Below are 20,089 nucleotides of genomic sequence, written 5' to 3'. Positions count from 1 at the left end.
TACATTGTATAGTGACAGATACGGGGAAGAAAAATAGATCAGTGTCCTCTTCTCGTGCATGTCTCATGATACTTGTAAGCATATGAATATGTAACTGTCTATATAATCACCTGTCATTCTCTATGGTGTAACACATCTGGACTCGGGACTCCAGGTCTTTGGCAGGAATGTAACTGCATATTAGAAACTCCTTGTTATTTTCAGTTGTCAGGACTGACAAGTGAAGCAGAGTATCCCAACAGTTATATTCCAACAAGTGGGGAGAAAAAAAAAGTACTTTGAAATGGCTTGCATTCAGCTCAAGAGCCAGAAGTCATGGCCATGAGGGCAGTTTAGTGATCTCTACTAACAGTTCTCAATTAGCTGAGAGCCTAACCAGGCTAGAAGAAATGGGTAATCTTTCACGCTTTGCCAGGACTACTGACATTTGCCTCAGGACTTCTGTCACTTGCTGTATACTTTCTTTACCACTGCTGGCAAAGCTTCTGCTGCCACTGCTTCCAGTTCAAGGAGCAAGGTGCAAACACACCCGGGCTTGACCCTACATGAAGCCAGCATGTCCGGTTTGGGCTGTACATGCACAGCAGAAGCTGCCCGCTGTATGATTGCTGGAATTTGCTGATCTGCAAGCCATGCCCTCTCCCTCCATCCTGTTTTCTAGAGATGTGCCAAAGGCACAATACCTTGTTAGCAGTCGAATACCCTTTCTCCCTGTGACAGAAGGGAAACTGAAGGGTGAGTGTTTATAGAAGGCAAATGGTGGTCCTGTCTCGGAAGGGTCTCTTCTGGCCCAGGCTGAGGTCAGCCTGTGCAGAGAGAAACTTAAGCTGCAGATGCTATTGCTTGCCCTGCCTTTGTTGTATGGACTGATAAACATTTTGTCATTTAATGTCTGTTATAAGATACCTCACAGGTATCCCCTTAAAAGGGCACATAAATGACAGCATAAATTAATGTGCTTGATATTTAAGGCAAACCTCCATGTAGTTAATAGCTTAACTGCACAGTTATGTGTTTAATATTGCATTGCTATTTGCAATATTGCTTCAGTGTGAGTCCTGCCCCTCAGATCAAACAGCACCGTGCTACCACCGTAGTCCCTATGGGGAGTTGTTCAAATCATTTGATTCTCCCTCGAAGAGTAGATGGGGGAGGCACATGACAGAAATCACTGTAAACATACCAGTCTGCATCACTTCCACCAGCAGTTCTCACTGGTGTTATCTCTGACACTCAGGCTAACTTCTTGTAACCATCATGCAACATCATGAGTAATAATCTGTTGTTAACACACTGTCCATTAGAGATGTTTACTCACAGAGTGACAGCTAACACATCTGGACTACATACTGTGTTTGATCTGAAATACCAGACTCGCTCTACTGTAACAATGACAAAACCATGCCACAGTTGTGTAGTTCAAAGCATAAAATGTATGGACTGTATTGATGTCTGATTTGATTTAAAATATTTATATAAATATAATATATTGGTTTTTATAAAATATATATTAACAAACATTGTCTAAAAGAAAGAATACAATTTGTAGGAACAGACCTCTAATATTTACTTCAGTGTGCATCTTTACAGTGTTATTGGTACTACTTCGAAGTTAGAGAAATCATTCTTGAACTAGGTTTTATAAGTGTACTGTTTAGTGACTGCACTGTACAGTAGCAGCATAAAACATATATAAAGTCCGTCTTACTACTTCAAGTAAAGGTCTTCTGTCAAAGCACTCAGCTTTGAAGTCCAGTTATCTCCATTGTCATGAAAGCTGTATATTCATGTAAATCAAGGACTTGGAGTTGTTGTGTCCTGCACTTGATTGCAGAGAAGGCTTTTTGGACACGGACTGTACCTTTTGCAGATGGGAGGGGAACTCTGTAGACAGCTCTCTCACCACCTGGGAGCTTCACGCAGGGCTTTCTGTGGCCCTTGGTGACTCAGTGCGGGGAATACTGCATCCATCTCCTGCCATTTACCTTCCCTTGTGTCTTTAGGACCCCAAAGGGAACAGCAGCTTAGCCCCAGCCTGCTTGAGTCCCCGGCAGAACAGCACCAGAGGAGTTCACTTTGCCAGTGAAAGTGTAGTGGCTGTTGTAGACTCAGGCCAAACAGATAACATTTGCCTCCAAGCCTATTAAGTGGATAAGTAAACCTGACCATTTGCCCTGTTCATACCCTTAATACATTCACAGTTGCAACTGCATTTTTCTCTGGGGTGGCATTCTTTTTTTTTTTTCCTAACCATAGCCTATAACTTTTCCAGTAGACTATCGTTGTATCTACAGGACACAGGCATAATACTTGTCTGATTGTGTATACAGAACAGATCTTGCAAGCCAATAAAATATTTATTAGAAGAAATTTTAACATTTAATAGAAAGATCATCATTTTGGATCAACTCATTCAATTAATCATTAGCTAGACATAGAGGTTGTGTTTTCCTTCCGAAACCATAAACCATTTATATGCTTCAAACTGATAGTTCATGTGACTTACCCTTATTAAAGCTCACAAGCTATAGGTTCTCCTTTTAGATTCCTGGTAAAGTTTTCTCTCAAGATTCCCTTTTATTTACCAAAAAAATGTATAATAACCCTCAAAGGTAGGTATTTATGTTTTCGGCATGTAAGTGGAGTAGATGATAGCAGGGCAATAGGGATAACTGGAAGGGGACAGACGGGAAGTAATTACTCTTATCTATTTCTCTGGATCATGTTTAGCAGGATATTGTGTAATGAGTGTTTCTGTGAGTTAAAGAAGTCTGAGATGTGCATGATTCTTGTTTAAGGTGAAGAATCAAATAGTGCTGGGTAGTTCATTTAGGATGATGCTGTAAGGCAAGAAAAAGCACTCTTGCATGTCACATGAAAAAAATGATCAAATAGACATTTCATGACTGGAAAAATGAGTACTAAAGGGGCTTATAGGACAGAAAAAAATTATGCAGAGTTTTCTCAATTCTACCTTTAATAATCACCCTCTTTCCTAGAGGAGCTCTACCTTTAGATAAAAATAATCATGAAAAGACTGTAATTTATATAATTTTATCCTTTGAAACTACTGTTCTTCATAAGCCTAAGAGTGTCCTTTTGCAATAATTATTCATTCTAAGAGGTAAGGATATATGGTGGGGTTTTTTTCCTTTGGTCTTCTACAGCCTGGGGGAAGAGCTTGTTTGGGGATTTTTTGTAATGTTAGATTGTATACAAGGTGCACAGGAAGGATTAAGTTAAAGAGGAAAATGTAAAGGTAATTTTGGCATCTAATAGCAATTAGAGCCTTACTTTCAAAGTGATACTGAATTATTAAATGTCAGGGAAGGTACGGCAAAATGAAGAAACAGTGTGTAGGTATTCCCTAGAAAGACCTGATTCCTGTCACAGGCTGAAATGAGAGATCTTTGGAAAACTGGAGGCCTAACTCGGAGCTCTTTTTTCCTTTTTCTGATTAGTAAATAGAAGAGATGTCTAGAGTGAAAGCAACTGGACTTGTGGATCCTTCTGCATAAGATGAGTGGTTGCATTCTAGGTTGTCTGCAGGTGAACTGTTTCTAGAAATTGCAGTTCTTCATGAAATTTACTGTCTTGTAGCTCTAAAACTGTAGATGACTGTATGTCTTGTACTCTTATGTGGTTTCTGCAAGGGGATATCTGTGAGAAAAGCAGAAATACAGCAAACAGTGTGACCTTGAATCTCCTGATTCTGGATGTGTGAACGTGGAGCACTGCCACGGCATTTTGATGACCCCTTTACTTGCTTTGTGTAAGCTAGAGTGATTAAAGTAATGAGGAAGCTGAGATATGTTATCGTTTATTTCTCTGCACAGAAGGTACTCTTAAATTTGTATTCAGTTGTTCACTTTATAAGTAGGTGGAACTATGTATGCATTAAAAGTATAAACTCGATAAACAGAGCAAAGTTAAAACTAGCATTGAGAAAATGACTGAATCCCCTGAGCTAGCAAGAGTCCTCTTGTTTATGTTTTCATATATTTCATTGGACAGCTTTCATTTTAAAGCCAGCTGTCACAACCTGATGTTTCACAGCCTTCACTGTTGGAACATGCGTGTGTTCTGGCATCAGTCTACGTGGAATATCTGTTTGAACAAATGTAGTATCGGGGCATGCCAACTATGGCCAGTTGCATTTAGTTATAGCAGTTGCTGAATGTACCTGGAGGGTCAACATTCAGCAGGGAATGAAGTCAATTTTGGCATCTCTCTAATAATACTTTGACTTCAAAATTTGTACCTCATCATAGTATATGTGGAAAAAGTGACTTTTCTATTGAAGCTGGGATAGCTTGTCTGGCTGCGGGACCAGCATAGCTGTGAGGACTCAGTTTGCAGTTGGATTGTGAAGGACATTGCAAAGGCTTAAGTGAAATGCAAGCCTTAAACTGAAACACTGAACCCCAAGACCACTGTAAAAAAACCCAAACCCTTAACTGCTCCCTGGATTGTCTCCTCCCATATATTCTTTCTAGTTATAAGAGCATTTCTAAGTAACTGTTCTGCTCCCATGAGTAACCCTAAGGTAACAGCATAGTTTTTTGTTGCACATATTCCGATTTTGTGACATTCTGTAGGAGCAGTATATGTATAAGGATGCAAATAATTTATTAGAAACACTAGAATATATATTAGGCCTAACTGCAGCCATCACATTCAAAAGTGTAGAAGGTTCCCCTAAAATAACCCAGTGAAGTCACAGCTTCATTCATGGGAATGTGCTATGCCATAAATGGTCCTTTCTAAAATACACAGCATGTCCATCTTGTTTGCAATTTTGACTGTTTGAAAGAATCCAATAGTCTGTACTAGACTAGTTGTACACAAATCAAGTTGTCATCAATCACACTTGGGGAGACCGTACCCTTTTCGGAGTCAATTATTGTTAGAAAACTACAAACAGTACAGCTAGATCATTTTGTAGGACTAAGGATTCATACACAAAAAGAGTAACAGGTACAGTATTTGGAAAATTAGTGAAGTATGTGAATTAATGTGCGTTTTAAGAGAAATATTCTAATTAATCAATTGAACCTGTAACAAACATTATGTTTACAGGTAGGATAGAAAAGACATATTAAAGAAAAGGAAATATTTTCTTCCAAAACTTTAGGGAGGCTGATCCTGACAGCTCCCACTGACCTCATATTCAAACTCAATGAAATAATGGATCACAGTTAATTTGGGGGCTTGTCTGTTGTGGAGAACTATATGGAGCAAAAACCACCTCAGGGTGGTTCTGCTGAGTGTTGTTTGAATACTGTCTGGCATTCCTGGGGAGCACAAGTATTGCTCCATCTTGTGTCTACTTTCAGAGTTCTGGTGGGATGAAAAATGAGACTTATTTATATCTGATTGTAACACTCCTCCTGGAGTGCAGGGAAGGAGTGGCCTCTGAAGAGTGCAAGGGCTGTAAAATCTAACTGGTCCATTAATGTGACATGAATGGTTAGAAAAAGTCCTTGTTTTCCTTCAGTTCCAAATGTTAAAGGAAAAGCCAGCTGGATCTAAGCATGTTGAATGCACTGAATCATGACCATTGTCAAATCACTGCAAGGAAAAAAAGCTGAAGCTTCAAAGCAAACCCTGTAATTGCAAACTGCAGGCACTAGTCTATAATCCAAAGATGCCAAATCTACTTCATGTTCTGCCATGTAGAAGGGCCACTTACAGCAAATACACTAAATTCTGCACAGTTATGTACCAATAAAATCTAAATTTTAATATCAATGTACTGCTCCTTCGTATTTGGCACTGTCTGAACTAGTTTGGGGCTGATTTGCTTAGGGGAAGTGGCATAGCTACCCTTGCACAGTGTTTCTTCCAAGCTTAAGCCCCTACCAGGAAGATTCAATGCAAATGTGATTGTACTGCTTCCAGGCTTGAACTGGTACCTCCAGACAGGTCTGCAGAGCTTCATGAAGTCTTATGGTGTGAGTCAGCATTCTGCTCCACGCACTGCTATGCAGTTTTGACATGAGCCAACATTCATGGGGTGCCCATGGGCCAGGAGACATTTTGCAGGCTAGGTAAGCCCACCAGCTGTTTGTTTGGCACTCACGCTATAATTCCATCTTCAGAACAAGTATTTTTCCTACTTGAGTACAGACCTCCATGGTACACCTTTTGTGAGAGAAGGTTACTCATGGAAGAAAAAGTTTTGCAAGATCAAGCCCAAAAAAAAGGAAAATGTGTGGTCGCATTGAATACAAGATGTAAGGCATGTATGTGTTATGCTGAAGTTGTATTGAATAAGGCTTTACACAAGGAAAGCTCTGGAAAACAGAGCAATAAAAGAGGTTCCAACACAGCCAGCAGTCAGGTTTAATTTTCAGTCTTTAACCTCTTTCTACATAGTTACTCCACTGCAAGGTAGAAATACTGCTTGATATCTGTAGCTAGGACAGGCCCTTAAAAATATTTATTTAGGATATTTCAGAGCCATCTGAAATAATTCTGAACTTGTGTACACATAACAAATGTTTTGACTGGGACTCGAGGGGGCCAAGTTTTAGAAGTTTGGTTTGTTGGTTTTTTTTTTCTGGTAGATGGAGAGATTTTTCTCAGTCCAAAGCCAGAGGATTTTGGTAGTGGACATAACATACATAGTGCTACAGCATGGCTTGCTCTAAAGAAGCAGGTAAAGGACAGCCGTGATTATTATTTTAATATTGTTATGGGTAAATTCCCAATATAAATGTAATATATATAATATATATAATGAGACTCTCTGATGGGAAAGTGGAGCACTGTGTCAAATACAGATTGGATTTCTATTGGCAGCCATGTATTTTCCTAAGTTCAAATGACCATGTTTTGTCCAAAGAGAAGTCTTTAATTTACTATCTGACTTGAGTTATTTGCATACAAAGGATCTATGGCAAAAAACCCCCACTTAAATGTTGGTATTTTTATTGGTTTAAAAAGACTTGCGTCTGCACCCTTCATTTCAGAAGATCAACATCACTCTCAAGATCTGTATATAGATAGCAATTACAGAAAGCATTTCGCCCACACATATGGCGGCTTAACTCTTTAATAACATTTTATTTTTGCAAAATAGCATAAACATATCTCAATCACTTAATGCATTTTTGTTGTGCTGCAGAATTTTTTATTTCCTTAAACTGTTTAGGAGCATGAGCTGATAGCAGTGTCACAGCAGTACTACTGTTGTGCTCGCTAGTGTCCACGCACTTGGGGGGGAAAAAGTGGTAAGCCTGAAGAGCTCTTAATTTATCCTCTCCATATTAGTCCCAAAAAAAGAAATGAGCAATGAATGATTCTACAGCAAATAGTGCAGAAAATTGATTAATATCTCGTGAATGAAGACTAATTTAATTTTACCATAGCTAATACTGAGGCAGCATATATAAAACCATGAAAACAAATGCTATCATGTGAGGTTTCAATGGCATTTAGATAGTGTAAAGCCATGTTTTGTCTTGTGCTATAAGGAAACTTAACTTGATATGTGCTGGGTTTTTGTGTTGTCTTGTTTCACAGTTATTTTTTGCTTCCCATCTCTGTTTACACTTTTGGTATCTTGCACAAGTATTGATACTGTTATTTTGGCTCCTATTGAATCCAGTCTTGTCACGATAGTCAAAGACAAAGCCTTCAAGCACCTCAGGGGATGTCTTGAGGACCCTTTCTCTTCCATTCCTCTACTAGCCTCCAGTTACTCTTCTGTAGGAGCCACAGCATATCCTTTACCCCTCTGAGGAACCAAAGCTCTTTAGGTAGGGAAGGTAGCGTTCACCAAGTCTTTAACAGAAGAGAGAAGGAGTTGTAAAAAAAAATCAGTTATGGGGCTCTGCTTCTGTCTTGTCTTCTGTTGAAACCTCTTAACTGTTCTCTCTTATTTTTTCTACTCATTAATGATCCAGTGCCAGAACCTAAGAATTTGCCCTGAAACCAGCCCCAAATGCTCTTTGGTGGAGGAAGAAAAGCCTCTGAAACTGTGGAAATGACAGATAGGTCCAACTGGGGTGAAAGGGCAAATTTGCTAATGGAGACTGTGGATGATGCAAAGTATTGTATAGCTGACATGAAAAAGGCATTTGGTAGAAAGATAGTTGCCAGAAATCTTTTTTGGCCCACTGTAAATTGCAGGTGAGCAGAGCAATGGAAAATCAGGAGAGAACTAAAAAAGAAAGAAAACCAAAACCTAACCCAATTAATTAAAAAACTTTTTGATCAACATAATTTAAAACTTCCTTCATTATTTGGATAGGAGTAACATGGGAGACACGCTTGCGTATGTGTATAAGTGCGTGTATTTATGTACACGCTTTTTTACTTTGTACTTCTGTTTCTGGCAGTATCATCTGTGTCTTGCATCTCTGTTGCCTCTCATCCTGTGCTTGGCTTATATAGATTTTGGTTTTGCGACTTTCTTTTCATAATATGTATGCATGGTTCCTAGCACAGTTACCAGCTTAGTCCTGATTTTAGGCTACAGAAAGCCTCAGCTATTAAGCACTGGTAATAGTCAATGCTTATAAATGGAGAAATGAGTGGACGGAAAAAACCCTTCAGATGCACAGTGGATGTTTCCCCCCCTTAAGCTGGCACCAGTTTTCTTAGCTCTGACCTATGGTGGTTACTAAAAGAGTTAACCTTTAAATGACCAGGTTCCATTTTTTGCAAAATGGGTTGCAGGATGGACTTTTCTTAAGGCAGAAGAGCCCTGCTTGTTGTTTGAACTTGAATATTATTTGAAGTTACTTTTTTTTTGGCCTCTTGGGCATAAATGGAACAGGTGTGCGTTTGCCACAGGCCACAGCTCGGGAAAGCTGTGTCAAAGCACAATGAGGTCATTGTGAAACATCAGTATTCTTCCAGAGACCTGGCTATTACAGACAGGAATACTTAAGAAAGCTCTGTGAACTGGATTCCAGGTGATAGACAGAAAAGACTTCAAGAAAAATCTTTACATCTGCCTAATTGTGTTTGCCCAGTGAGAACTATATCTTATCACCTACCTCTGAACAAGCTATTTGAAACAACTGCTGTTGACAGTGAAGCGGGCTTGCGCACAGTGTTGGCTTGATCTTTGAGTGCTAAGGAGATCTGGTTTCTTTAAACAAATCATTCTGCATGTGAACAAGGTGAATATTTTTGTTGTAAAGTGTGCTTTGACTTTGAGTGTGTCAGGAAATACTGTACCCACTAAATGATTATTAAATGGGAAGGAGGGAGGAGTTCCCAGGCATTACGGAGCCAGCTTCTGCTGCCGGACTCTTAGCTGACACCAGCAGCACTCTGCCAGGGGTGAAAGAATATGTTGTATAACTCACTGGCTCTACCAAGTATGTAGTGGTACTCTGCAAATAAACTTTCATTCCAGGTATTTTTGGACTTCTGCCTCAAACCAAGTGGATAAGGAGCATTTATGGCTCCAGCAATAAAATTCTGCAGATGTTCTTTTTTGTATGTGCAGTACTAAAAAGGAAAGCCATGCTATGCTTTTATCAGATCAACTTGAAATCAGTACAAGTGTAGCTCAGGGTTGGGATTTATGCTTTTGCAGCAACATATCTTTTTACTCCAAGAAGTCTTTCAGTGTTTGTGCTTAAAGTCCCACATTAAGCCCCCCAAAGTGACAACAATATGGTTTTCTTTGTGAGATTTGAATGTCTGGATTAGGTCACTTCACTCTTTTATAGCTTTAACCAGCTTCAACTTGTACTGTGGTGACACACATCTGCTGACTCGATGGATCAGTGCATTAAGCTTCAGGCTGACTGGTGGGCCATGCTTGAAAGACTTTTGGCATGTGCTGGTGCCTGCATTTTTCACCCTTGACTGAAAGCATATGCTTCATACAATTGAGACAGTGTTAGCATGTGGGTCTCAGGCAGCCTCCTACACATCTGGCAGTGCCTGGCCCTCCTTCCAGGTGAATCATCTCTCCTGGGAGGGTGGCTTGCAGCACTGTGGCATCTGCAGAGTGGCAGGAAGTGTCTGAATTCATCTGAGAGTGATTTTTATCTTCACATGCTTTTCCAATTTCATCAGGCCCCTCATGCTACATTCCAAGTGACATGATTAAACCTGCCAAAGACAAAGGGAGGCTGATTGATAAAAATTATCTTTGACCCTTCACAATCTGTCATAGCTTAAGATAGTAGTAATAATAGTAGTAATGATGGAATGAAATAAGTGTTATGCAAAGGAAGCTATTATTGTTTGAATAATATTCTGTAAAACAGGATTCCTTCCTTGCTTTTTGTTTCCATTTTATCACCCAAATTAACTTGTCATCAGCATAGCAGAAGAATGGACTGAAAAGGATTATAAACTTTACATTGACTTTAAGTGGCACTTTACTGTGATTTCCATTGTCTTGATTTTATTTTAACATTTAAGTTTGAAGGCACAATAAAGATGCAGACCAACTGCAAAGGATCAGTTTTCACAGAGAAGGTTAGACATTTAGGCAGGGGTGTTTTTTAACAAGGAGTGTATGGATCTATTTTTCTCAATATGAAAAGAAAATCCTTGAAGGAAGGTTCTAAACATAACTGGTACTGCACAGCAAATAGAATATTTTATAAGTACAGTACATAAAAATATTTTTGTTCTTTAGTCTGCTACACTAGTCCAGGCACTTGGGTTATATTTCCTCCCAACCAAGCATCTGGACTGACATGGATGATCTGCAAGAAAGGAGATTAACTCTTTGCACCCTGAGATGTGTTGCAGATCTATTGCATTTGCTGGCATCTCAGTAATGCTGGTGACAAAAAGTTCTGATAAAAAATATAGTGAGTCTCTTGCCTTCTTTAGAATTTACCCTTGATTTTGCCAAAGGAAAATGAAAAAATATTTAGACCATAAAGCATGTAGATATTTTATCGTACAAAAAGTAGCACATCGACGTAAGGTACAGTGAAAAGCAAACAGTGCAAATTTAGTTCTTGGTTACTGTAGTGTTAATGAAGGATAATTCTGTTGATTTTCATCCCAGTTATTCTGAATTAATGTATCTAGTGAGGGCAGAACCTGACCCACTCTGCTTTGATGTGTGCTCTGCTCTGTCAGGAGCTGCTAGGTTCTTTTGAACAGATGCCTGTATTCTACTGATACGCGGGGTCATTAAAAAGATCAAGATGACCAAGCCTGAGACATTCGGATAGCTGCAGACAGCTGCGCTTTGCCTCTGCAGTCTACACAGGGGTGGATTCTCTATGAATTTTCCCTCTGAGGTTAGCTGTGTGGGAGCATTTTGCATACTGACCAGTGCCAAGCCTCAGCCCGATGGCTGGATGTACGAATCTGGGCAAAGATGACAAGTTACAGCTCTTTCTCAGAAAGCAGTAGGTTCCCATGTATCATGTTGGAGGAAATCCATGCAGGGCTTTTGTTAGGCAGGCTATGAGAAAGTTACAGGGCTTTTCCCAGAGAGACAAGGCAGCAAATAAATAGTTGCTGAGTGTATTGTTTCTGTACTTAAAAAGGTTTGGTGTTTAGTGTTCTGTAAGTACAGGACTTTGCAGTTTACTGCTACCACAGCAAAGCAGCTGGTCACCAAGTAGCTGAGTCAATGTTAGATAGCCTGCAAGGCTTCCTTCCAGATATTTTACGGAGGAGTTAAAATTGCACAGGATACTAAGATATCCTCAAGTGATTGCAATGAATACCAGCTATCAACTTAATCAGGAAATAATACTTCAAATGTTGCCAAGTTGCTAACAAGAAACTTCTCTGGCCCTCTGGCAAAGAGGACAGTTATATCTTACTAAGAACCAAATGTTTAATTCTACCTGTTCAGCTTTGTTTTCGTGCTTTTTTTTATCTCTCTACTGCTGTTATAAAGTACCTTAATTTAGCATATGATTCAGTAGATTCTACCAACGTGCATTTGTTCTTTTTGTGATTTTTTTTCTTCTTTTAAAGTCTATTGGAGATAAAGGGAATTGCATGTGAATGACGTTATTACTCACATACAAACACATACATAAGCAGAATAGCATCATTTAGCACAGCAAATATGGGATTTGTTCCTCAATACAAATGAGGGTCTTCAGCTAAATTTAACTTAAAACATTGAATACTTTAAATGAGAGCAGAATAAAGCCATACTTCATTATTAAGATATAGTGAAGCATAACCTGCATTTTTTTAAAAGTCATTACACACTTGGGATCTTTTCCAGCTGTATTTCCTGATTCAAGAAATGTGTTGGTAAAGGCAGTAGAATGGGCTCCGAAGAGCAGGGCTAACTGCAGCCATCATCTGGATGTGGGCTGGCAGACCTACTCGGCTGTGACTTCTCCATGTGACCCAAGACACCAGCGTTGCCGTCAGTGGTGCTGTGGGGTGGGAGGAAAGGCTATCACACTTCCCCTGGGGAATCCATTCCAGCTGAAGAGCTAACAGCCCAGTGATGGAACTGGGCCACGTTTAAAGTCCTGCAGTGGAATCCTGTGAGATGGTAGCTAAATAGCTTTTTTTCATTTGGACCTGCACGGTTTTCCAGAAGAGAAGAAGGGCAAAGTAGACTGACATTTGATCCTTCTCTTGGAGAGCCTCTTTCATTAAGTCACTGCTGATAGGAAGTGTCATTCAACAGCTGACAGTTGCAGACAGGTCTCTGGAAAGGCTGTAGACCAAACTGAACTTGAAGCCTACAGAGCCAAGGACGGGACGCAGGTGTAGGCATGCTGAGGTAAAGCCTTACAGGACAGTACTTGTCAGTCAGACTGGTGTGCCACTTGCGTGTCTTGTCCACTCTGCAGCCAGGCAGGTAAAACTCTCTGATCTTTAGAAATGCTGCAGTAATTTACATTTATGGCAAACTGTGCATGTAGTAGTCATTGCAGGAGATTTTTTTTTTAATGAATTTCTTGCCATTCACTGTTTAGGAGCTTGTATAAGTATGTAACATGCACTATGCTTCTTGGATTCAACAGTAGTTCTCTTTGAAGATAACTGCAGTAAGGCATAAAGATATACTCCATTGTGGCAGAATTATCCTTGACCTGTAATAAAAGAAGTGAGGTTGTAAGGGTTTGGTTTTTTTTTCCCCCCAGAAAACAAATACACTAAGAAGTATTTCAGAATTCCTGTTTCCAGAATTCCTGACCTGCCACCCATTTCTTTGGTCTTACGCTTCCGTTTGGAATCTCTCCATTGTTCAGTAGCATTTTCCTTCTCCTCTTGTATGCTTTAAGATTGCCAAGATAAGATATTTTAGATCAGGAAAAGTTAGAATATGTACAGTTTTTCATATATATTAATGCTTGTAAATTTAAACGTACAATGCTACATACTCTAACATACCTAATTACATACCTAATCGTTTAGGTTGGAAAAGACCTTTAAGATTATCAAGTCCAACTGTTACTCTATGTATCTATATTTTCCTACTCAGTTGCACAGATTGAGAAATCAGTGTTTGTGAAGTGACACTGTGTATGTAATTGTGACCTAATGTAGCAAAATATAACATTCTTGCTGTATTTCTTGGCACTTACAGTTAATTGTAACCATAACACTGTATAATGAATCTATTAATTTAATTTGCTAAGTGCAGGGACTGCTCTAAAACATACTCCCCCTCTTGCTTCTGTGTGCCCTTGCCACTAGGCAACGGTCTTTTTCCAGGTTGTGTTCTCCTTGTCTGGTAAAAAGGTCTGACAAATAGATGCTGGGTGTGTGTGTGCGTGCATGCACATGTGCATGTGTTTACTTTACTCTCATTTAGACCCATTAAGAACTTGATCCCACAAGGTTCTGAGCATTTTTATTTCCTGCTGGCTTTTCAGGGGGAACACCTTGTAGAAGGCATTTGGTCTTGATCATATAATCCATTGCAGAAAAACAAAAAGAGGTGGGGGTAGGAGAGGAGATGGGAGAGGCGAGCAGAGGAACATGACGAAAAGCACCGAATCCATCATTCTTCTTTCTGTCTGTCCAGTGTGTTTGCTGCCATTAGATTCACGACAGCCAACCAGTTTGGAGACAGGACTTCAAATAGGTTAATAGGTGTGCATGGCTTTTATCTATCACTGCCCTCTACTGAATAGTATATGAGATATGATATTTCAGCTATCTGTTTGTAACAATTTCAGTCTTGAGGTATCTGAGACTCCATTAGCTCAGACAGTAGAGGTCACATACCTCTGAACATCTTTAATTTTGTGCAGGAAGTGATATACAGCCTTCTGTCATCTAATGCAAAGGCATGGGGCTTGGATAAAACACTCCTACTAATGTTAAAATAGCAACAGAGCTTAAACCCCTTGTATTCCATGCCTGTAGAATTAATAGCTCTCAAGTCAGCACATGAAATGTATACTTAGCTTTAGGAAATGGATGATCATCATCAACTCTTGTCACATACAAATCAAAAAAAAAAAAAGCACTGGGCAACCTGTAAGTAAAACACAGTTTAATTTTCATGTAATCTTCCTGTCCATAAGAAATTATTTTAGTAAATGAAAAAGAGCAGCAGTTGTAGCTTTTAATTTCTTTGCCTTTAAGAATTCATGGCAAAAGTTGTATTTGTGTTGTTTTTTAACCTCTGACATGAACTAAACAGTGACTGGAGCTAGATATGGTCTAGGTTTCCCTCAATTATTGGGGAAAAAATCCTTCTTTTGGGCTGTCTCACTATTTCATCAGCTTTCCCTTTAACTAAAGCAAGGGACACAGTTTCATGGTGAAACAGAAAGCAGCAAGAGAGCTTAACAGGGCCCTCCAGGTAACATGAAAGACTGCCTCAGTCATCCTCTGTCTTGTTACTCTAAACACCAACTGCATTGTCTCCAGTCGTTTTCCCTTGCGGGAACACTTAGCCTTACCAAACACAGCTCAGCCTTACAGGTACATTCCCACCAATTAAAGAGGAGGGGTTCCTCACAAGTCCTGCCAATGCACCCACCTAGCTTGAGCAAAGATTGCCAAGTACAACAAACAGTGCCAAAGCGTGTGGTGGTTTTGGGCTCCGCTCCAACGGGGACCAAGATGAGACACTCAGTCACAGTTTAGCCTTTACATAAAGCCAAATCTTTGTGTATTCCTCTGGATTAAACTTGGAGCCGTCCTCATAATGTAATGGAGCTATACCTGGGCGGCTGCTGGCCTCTTCTGCTGGCAGAGCTCCACCCTGGGAGAGACTGGGCAGCGGTGCGTGCTTCTGGTTGAGACTTAGTTTGGGGGCTGCCAATTAGGTTGTCAGGTCTGGTTTGTGGCAATCAAAATTGAGATTCTCCTCCCAAGATTTTCAGCTGTGAAGTGTATGAATTTGAGGCCTTGCAAAACGCCAGCCTCCCAGAAGACAGAAAATAGGTACCTTCCAGTCTTGGATCTAATAAAGAACTGAACCCAGAGGGTGGGGTTTGGATAAAGGTTCAGATCTGGATTCCCTGTTTAGTTTCAGCATTGTGGTTTTGGACCATCAGTAGTGGTAACATACAAATGATTTTTCACTCTAAAGAGCACAGTAAAATGCTATTATACTTGCTAATCTCCTTTTTTATATCTTGCCAAGTGAGGACTGCTATGCTGCAGCAATATAGCTGGCATAGTGGAGGTACCTGTGTTTTTGCCACTCTTTGTTCGTGGTGGAATGAGGACAGTTTTCTGTACACAGTATTCTGCCCTCCCCTTAAAACATCTGAGTCACACAGCTGTTTCCCAGTTAAATCACAGGCTCAATCTGACTGTACATTAAGTTGTGTTATGCAACACAGGCTGCCAAGCTTGGCCAGTGATACAAACTGCACAGAAAAATCTGAAGATGGACAAAATCCCTTGAGGTGGGTTTACTTCTCTTTGTGCCAGTGACACACTTCCATTATAAGGCTACCCTGCCTTGGTTAGCTAAGAGGTTTCGTCACCATTATGGCTTGTTGCAGTAGGCTCTGTCAGACTGCTTTAAAATCTGCTTGAATCTCTGTACTAGGGCCCATGGCAAAAGATGCTTACACCACAACACCTTGGGTTGCCGTAGCCATGAACCTGCCCTGGCCAGGCTGTTCTGTCTTAGTGCTGCTGCTGCATTTAGACCCCCAACAAAGAGGAAGGCTGTGGGTGCTTTCCACTGCTGCAGCCTCTCCCTGCTTTGCTGGCAGAGGCCGTGTGTCCTGGTTTACATTGGCAGAAGCCAGCATAGCTCAAGGATGAATTTAGCCTTTGGCACTCCTTGGAGAGCTGACTCAGATGACTGCACATGAAAACTACAAGCCGGTCTCTTATTTAATTCTCCTGGATGTTCAGTATTTTATTTTTTTGTTATTTTAATTTTTACTTTTTATAAAACTATTTTTGTGTTCAGCGTGAGAGATTTGCTGTTGGACTCCCTGGGATGTTCTGGAGTTATTACAAGAATGGAGTAATAATTGTTTTCACATATATACAGTACCTTATCCCTAAGGATCTCAAGTCCTACACAAAAAATAAATTCAGCCTGATCATTGGGCCAGCTGACAGATAATGTTGTTTATCTTGTATATGAGAAAAGGAAGGTATGGAAATTCTAGGTGATTTGCTCAAAAGTGCATGGCAGATCCATTTCGGAAGTAGCATAGAAGGTAAATATCACAGTTCCTTCCTCTGAAAACTGTGGGCAAAAGGCTGACCTCTGGAGCCAGGATTTCTTTTCTTCTGCCAACAACTGCCGTGGATCACGTTAAGGTGTAACTACATCAGTTTGTGTCTTGGACATCTTTTGAAATTGATTACCTCAGAATTTCAGCTCATATTTTGAATTTAGCATCCTCCTGGTCTCCACTTTGAGAGGGGGAATCTTGAAAATTGGGGCGAAGTATAGACTTAGAAGGTAGAGTAGCCTCTGATACCTAGGGACTAGCTCAGGGAATGTACCCACGCTGCTCAATGTGCTATTGCTAGTGTCCAGTGCTGCTGGGGGCCTGAGACACAATATCCTGCAGTGGGAAGAAGTGATTTGAGTTCAGCCAACCTGTCTGAACAGAGGCGAGGTATCTGCTGCGTGTGTGTTTGGGCCTCTCAAGGAGGAGAAAGAACCCCTAGGGCCAGAAACACAGCTAGAAGGGAATCTGCAGTTAAGTATCAAATACCCTTGAGTTTAAGCTGGTGGAGACTTGTGCTGTCCCAAGCAGGGGACAGGGTCACACTGTACCCATGTTATGGCACTTGGGAGGCTTACACATTCTGTGTTAGGAGGTATCTTTTCAGCAACCAAGTACTATCTGTGCCTCGGTCTTCACAGAGGCTAAGACTCCTTGCACCGTTTCTGCTCACTTGCAGTTTTGCAGCATGCAGCACATTCCTTAGATTTTGAGGCAGAAATATTGGAGTTTGTCTTTCATACTGTGTCAAAACTTTGGCCTTGGAGAGACCTCTAGACAAGGACAGGAGGAAACAAAGAAGAGATTTGCTTCAGAAATAAAATTTCACTGCCCTCGCTGCCATTTGCCCATGAAACTGCTTCCTGCCAACTCTGCGTCTGACGCACAATTTATATCGGAAGCAGAATTGGTCAGGGCAAGTTTGTGATTGTAGCTGGCATTTCTGTCATGCCTCATGCCGAATGCACAGCCTCTCCCTGCGTCCCGGGTGTCTGAGCGCATTAGGTACATTGCGGGGAGGAGGGCCTCGGAAGTGAATGCCAGAGGAGGAGAGCCACAGGGCAGATGACTGCACAGACTCAGTGAGCAGAGTTCACTGTTCCTCTTCTCGGGTGATCAGAAAAGGTGGAGGACAGGCTATTGAAACTGCGATGCAAATGTCTGAGACACCATTTGCTAATATGATCTATGACAAAATCTAGCTACTAATGTGAGATTTCGCTACAGCTATAAAAGATTTTTTTTCTAGATTGATCTCACATGCTACATGCAAATATATCAACTTTAAAACAAAAAACCCAACAAATTTAACTAATAGAGGAAACCAAAATCACTGGATTAGTTTGCAGTGGAGGGACTATATTAATTGTTCTAATAACATTTGACTGAAGAATTACCCTGCTGCTCAGTCGTGCTGGGTTTTGTTTCTTAATCCAATCACCTCATGACTGCTCTCTAAGCCTTCTCCTTTCTTTTCTATTCTTAACATGCAATTAAAGTGAAACTCCCCTATATTATTATGGCAAAAAACACTAAAGTAAGTGAAGCACATGCGTTTCAAATGTCAATGCTTTGCCTGCTCCTATCAGTTAAATGGTATTGCTCTGATAATTTAGTTTTCATTGGACGTACGACAGCACGTGATTTGTCCCCTTACTAGTAGATGATGTTCAGTAATGACTAGATATGATTTTGCTTGTCTCTGATATCAAGGTGGAGTTCATTCTTGATTTAAGTAGCCATGCAGGTCTCTTAGTGCATCCACTGAAGAAAACACAAACGAGCATGTGGAAGCTGCTAAGCTACAGAAATCTGTCCTCTTGGAAGTTCCTAACTTTCTTCCACTTTTATACTTCAATATTAAATATAAAAGTCCAAATGAATTGGACAAAAGAAATGTACTTTCAAAACAAAATATTTCATCATTGAATTAAAACTAAGTGATTAATTCCAACTTTTCAATGAACCCCTGTAATATGCTACCAAAACATTTGGTTTTGACTAAGTTTCACTAAAACTCTTCCAATTCAGAAAGTTTTTGACACTTCTCTGAGCTGCTTTAGAAACTTACTAACAACTCTGACTGAATTCTATTGCTCATGAAATTTGAACAAATGGCAGTAGCTGGATCCTAGGCAGGCCATACTGCCAAACTGCATATATATTTCTTCGCAGCCCAATCAGCCATGACTTGGACCTCAGTGGGCTTTGGATCAGGCTCTTTATGTGTGTTAATTCAGTGCAGCAGTGCCTTTGCTCCCTCTGAGCAGGATTCTTTAAAGACGATTGTACACTACGAAGCTGGCCAGATGCTGTGATTTTTGTGATGAGGGTAAATATCCAGTAGGAATTAAGGTGGATTAGTCAAACTACCTTTATATACTTGCCAAGCTTTCAAAAGTGAAAGGCTGCCACTAAGCCACAAGACCCTTAGCACAAGCAGCACCATGCTACTGTAACTGGTATTTAAATGACTGCAGTGGGAGGTATCTCTTAATAACCATATTACTAGTGCAGAGTTGCTTAATGACTTCACTGGCAAATAGATAATTAAACCATTAAACACTATAGAACTGAAAATTGTGTCCCCAGCGAACTTCAAAGTTGTCTGTCTCCTTAATGGACTGTGAAACCCAAGCCTGGGTCTGAATCACTTATGATGTGAAGTGGAAAGAAGCATAGGAGAATATGGATTTCGATTTTGCAGCTTGAGCCATTCTTCTGATTTGTCAAGTCTGAGTTATCTACTTTGCAAACATACATGTAGATGTTTACACAAGAACAACAAAATTCTATCAAGTCTTGAACTATGAAGGGGATTCTGTGTATATAGTTTATCTTCCGTTTCATAGGAGAGTGATATGGAGTTCAATAGGAAGATACTGTGAGAGGTATAATTCTAGTAGAGTTCTACTTTTGGATTTATGGTCACAAAATTTCTCATACTGTGGAATTTTTGCAGCATTTATGTTAGGTGCATTTGTATCCTGAGATAAAGCAGAAACTAAGTTCTGAAACTGGCCGATTTCCTCACTGGAAGAGAAGGGTGTCTCTGTGTGTGTACACTTAGAATGGGAAGAGGTGGATGCTTTAGTGAGGTCTCCAGTACTCCGAACTTCAGGCATGTATCTTTTTTATCTTGAAAACTTAAAGAACACAAATAGCATCAAGAATGGCAAATATCTTGGATCTCAGATGGCAAGATTTGCAGTAGTATTTCTTCTTTTAAGGAAACAAGAAGCCACAGATTTGGTCAGTAAATGCTATGTCATAGGAACATGTGTTATTTAGTGTACATTTCTGTTCTAGTATATGCATGTATCTTTTTCTGTAGGCTAAAATTAAGCGTTTTGATACAGAGCTAAAGCAGACTGCAACGTTTGTAAGATTAGAAGACAAGGTCATCAGGCTACAGAGCATCTTCAGTTTCATCCTCTGAAAATAGGTGAACATATTAAAAAGCTATAGAAGAGTTTTTATAAGTGAGTAAATCTTAATTCTATAAC

This window comes from Grus americana, chromosome 10 (genome assembly GCF_028858705.1).
Source record: "Grus americana isolate bGruAme1 chromosome 10, bGruAme1.mat, whole genome shotgun sequence".
Lineage (NCBI taxonomy): Eukaryota > Metazoa > Chordata > Aves > Gruiformes > Gruidae > Grus > Grus americana.
The sequence above is the reverse complement of the archived record's forward strand: the minus strand, read 5'-3'. Positions refer to the sequence as shown.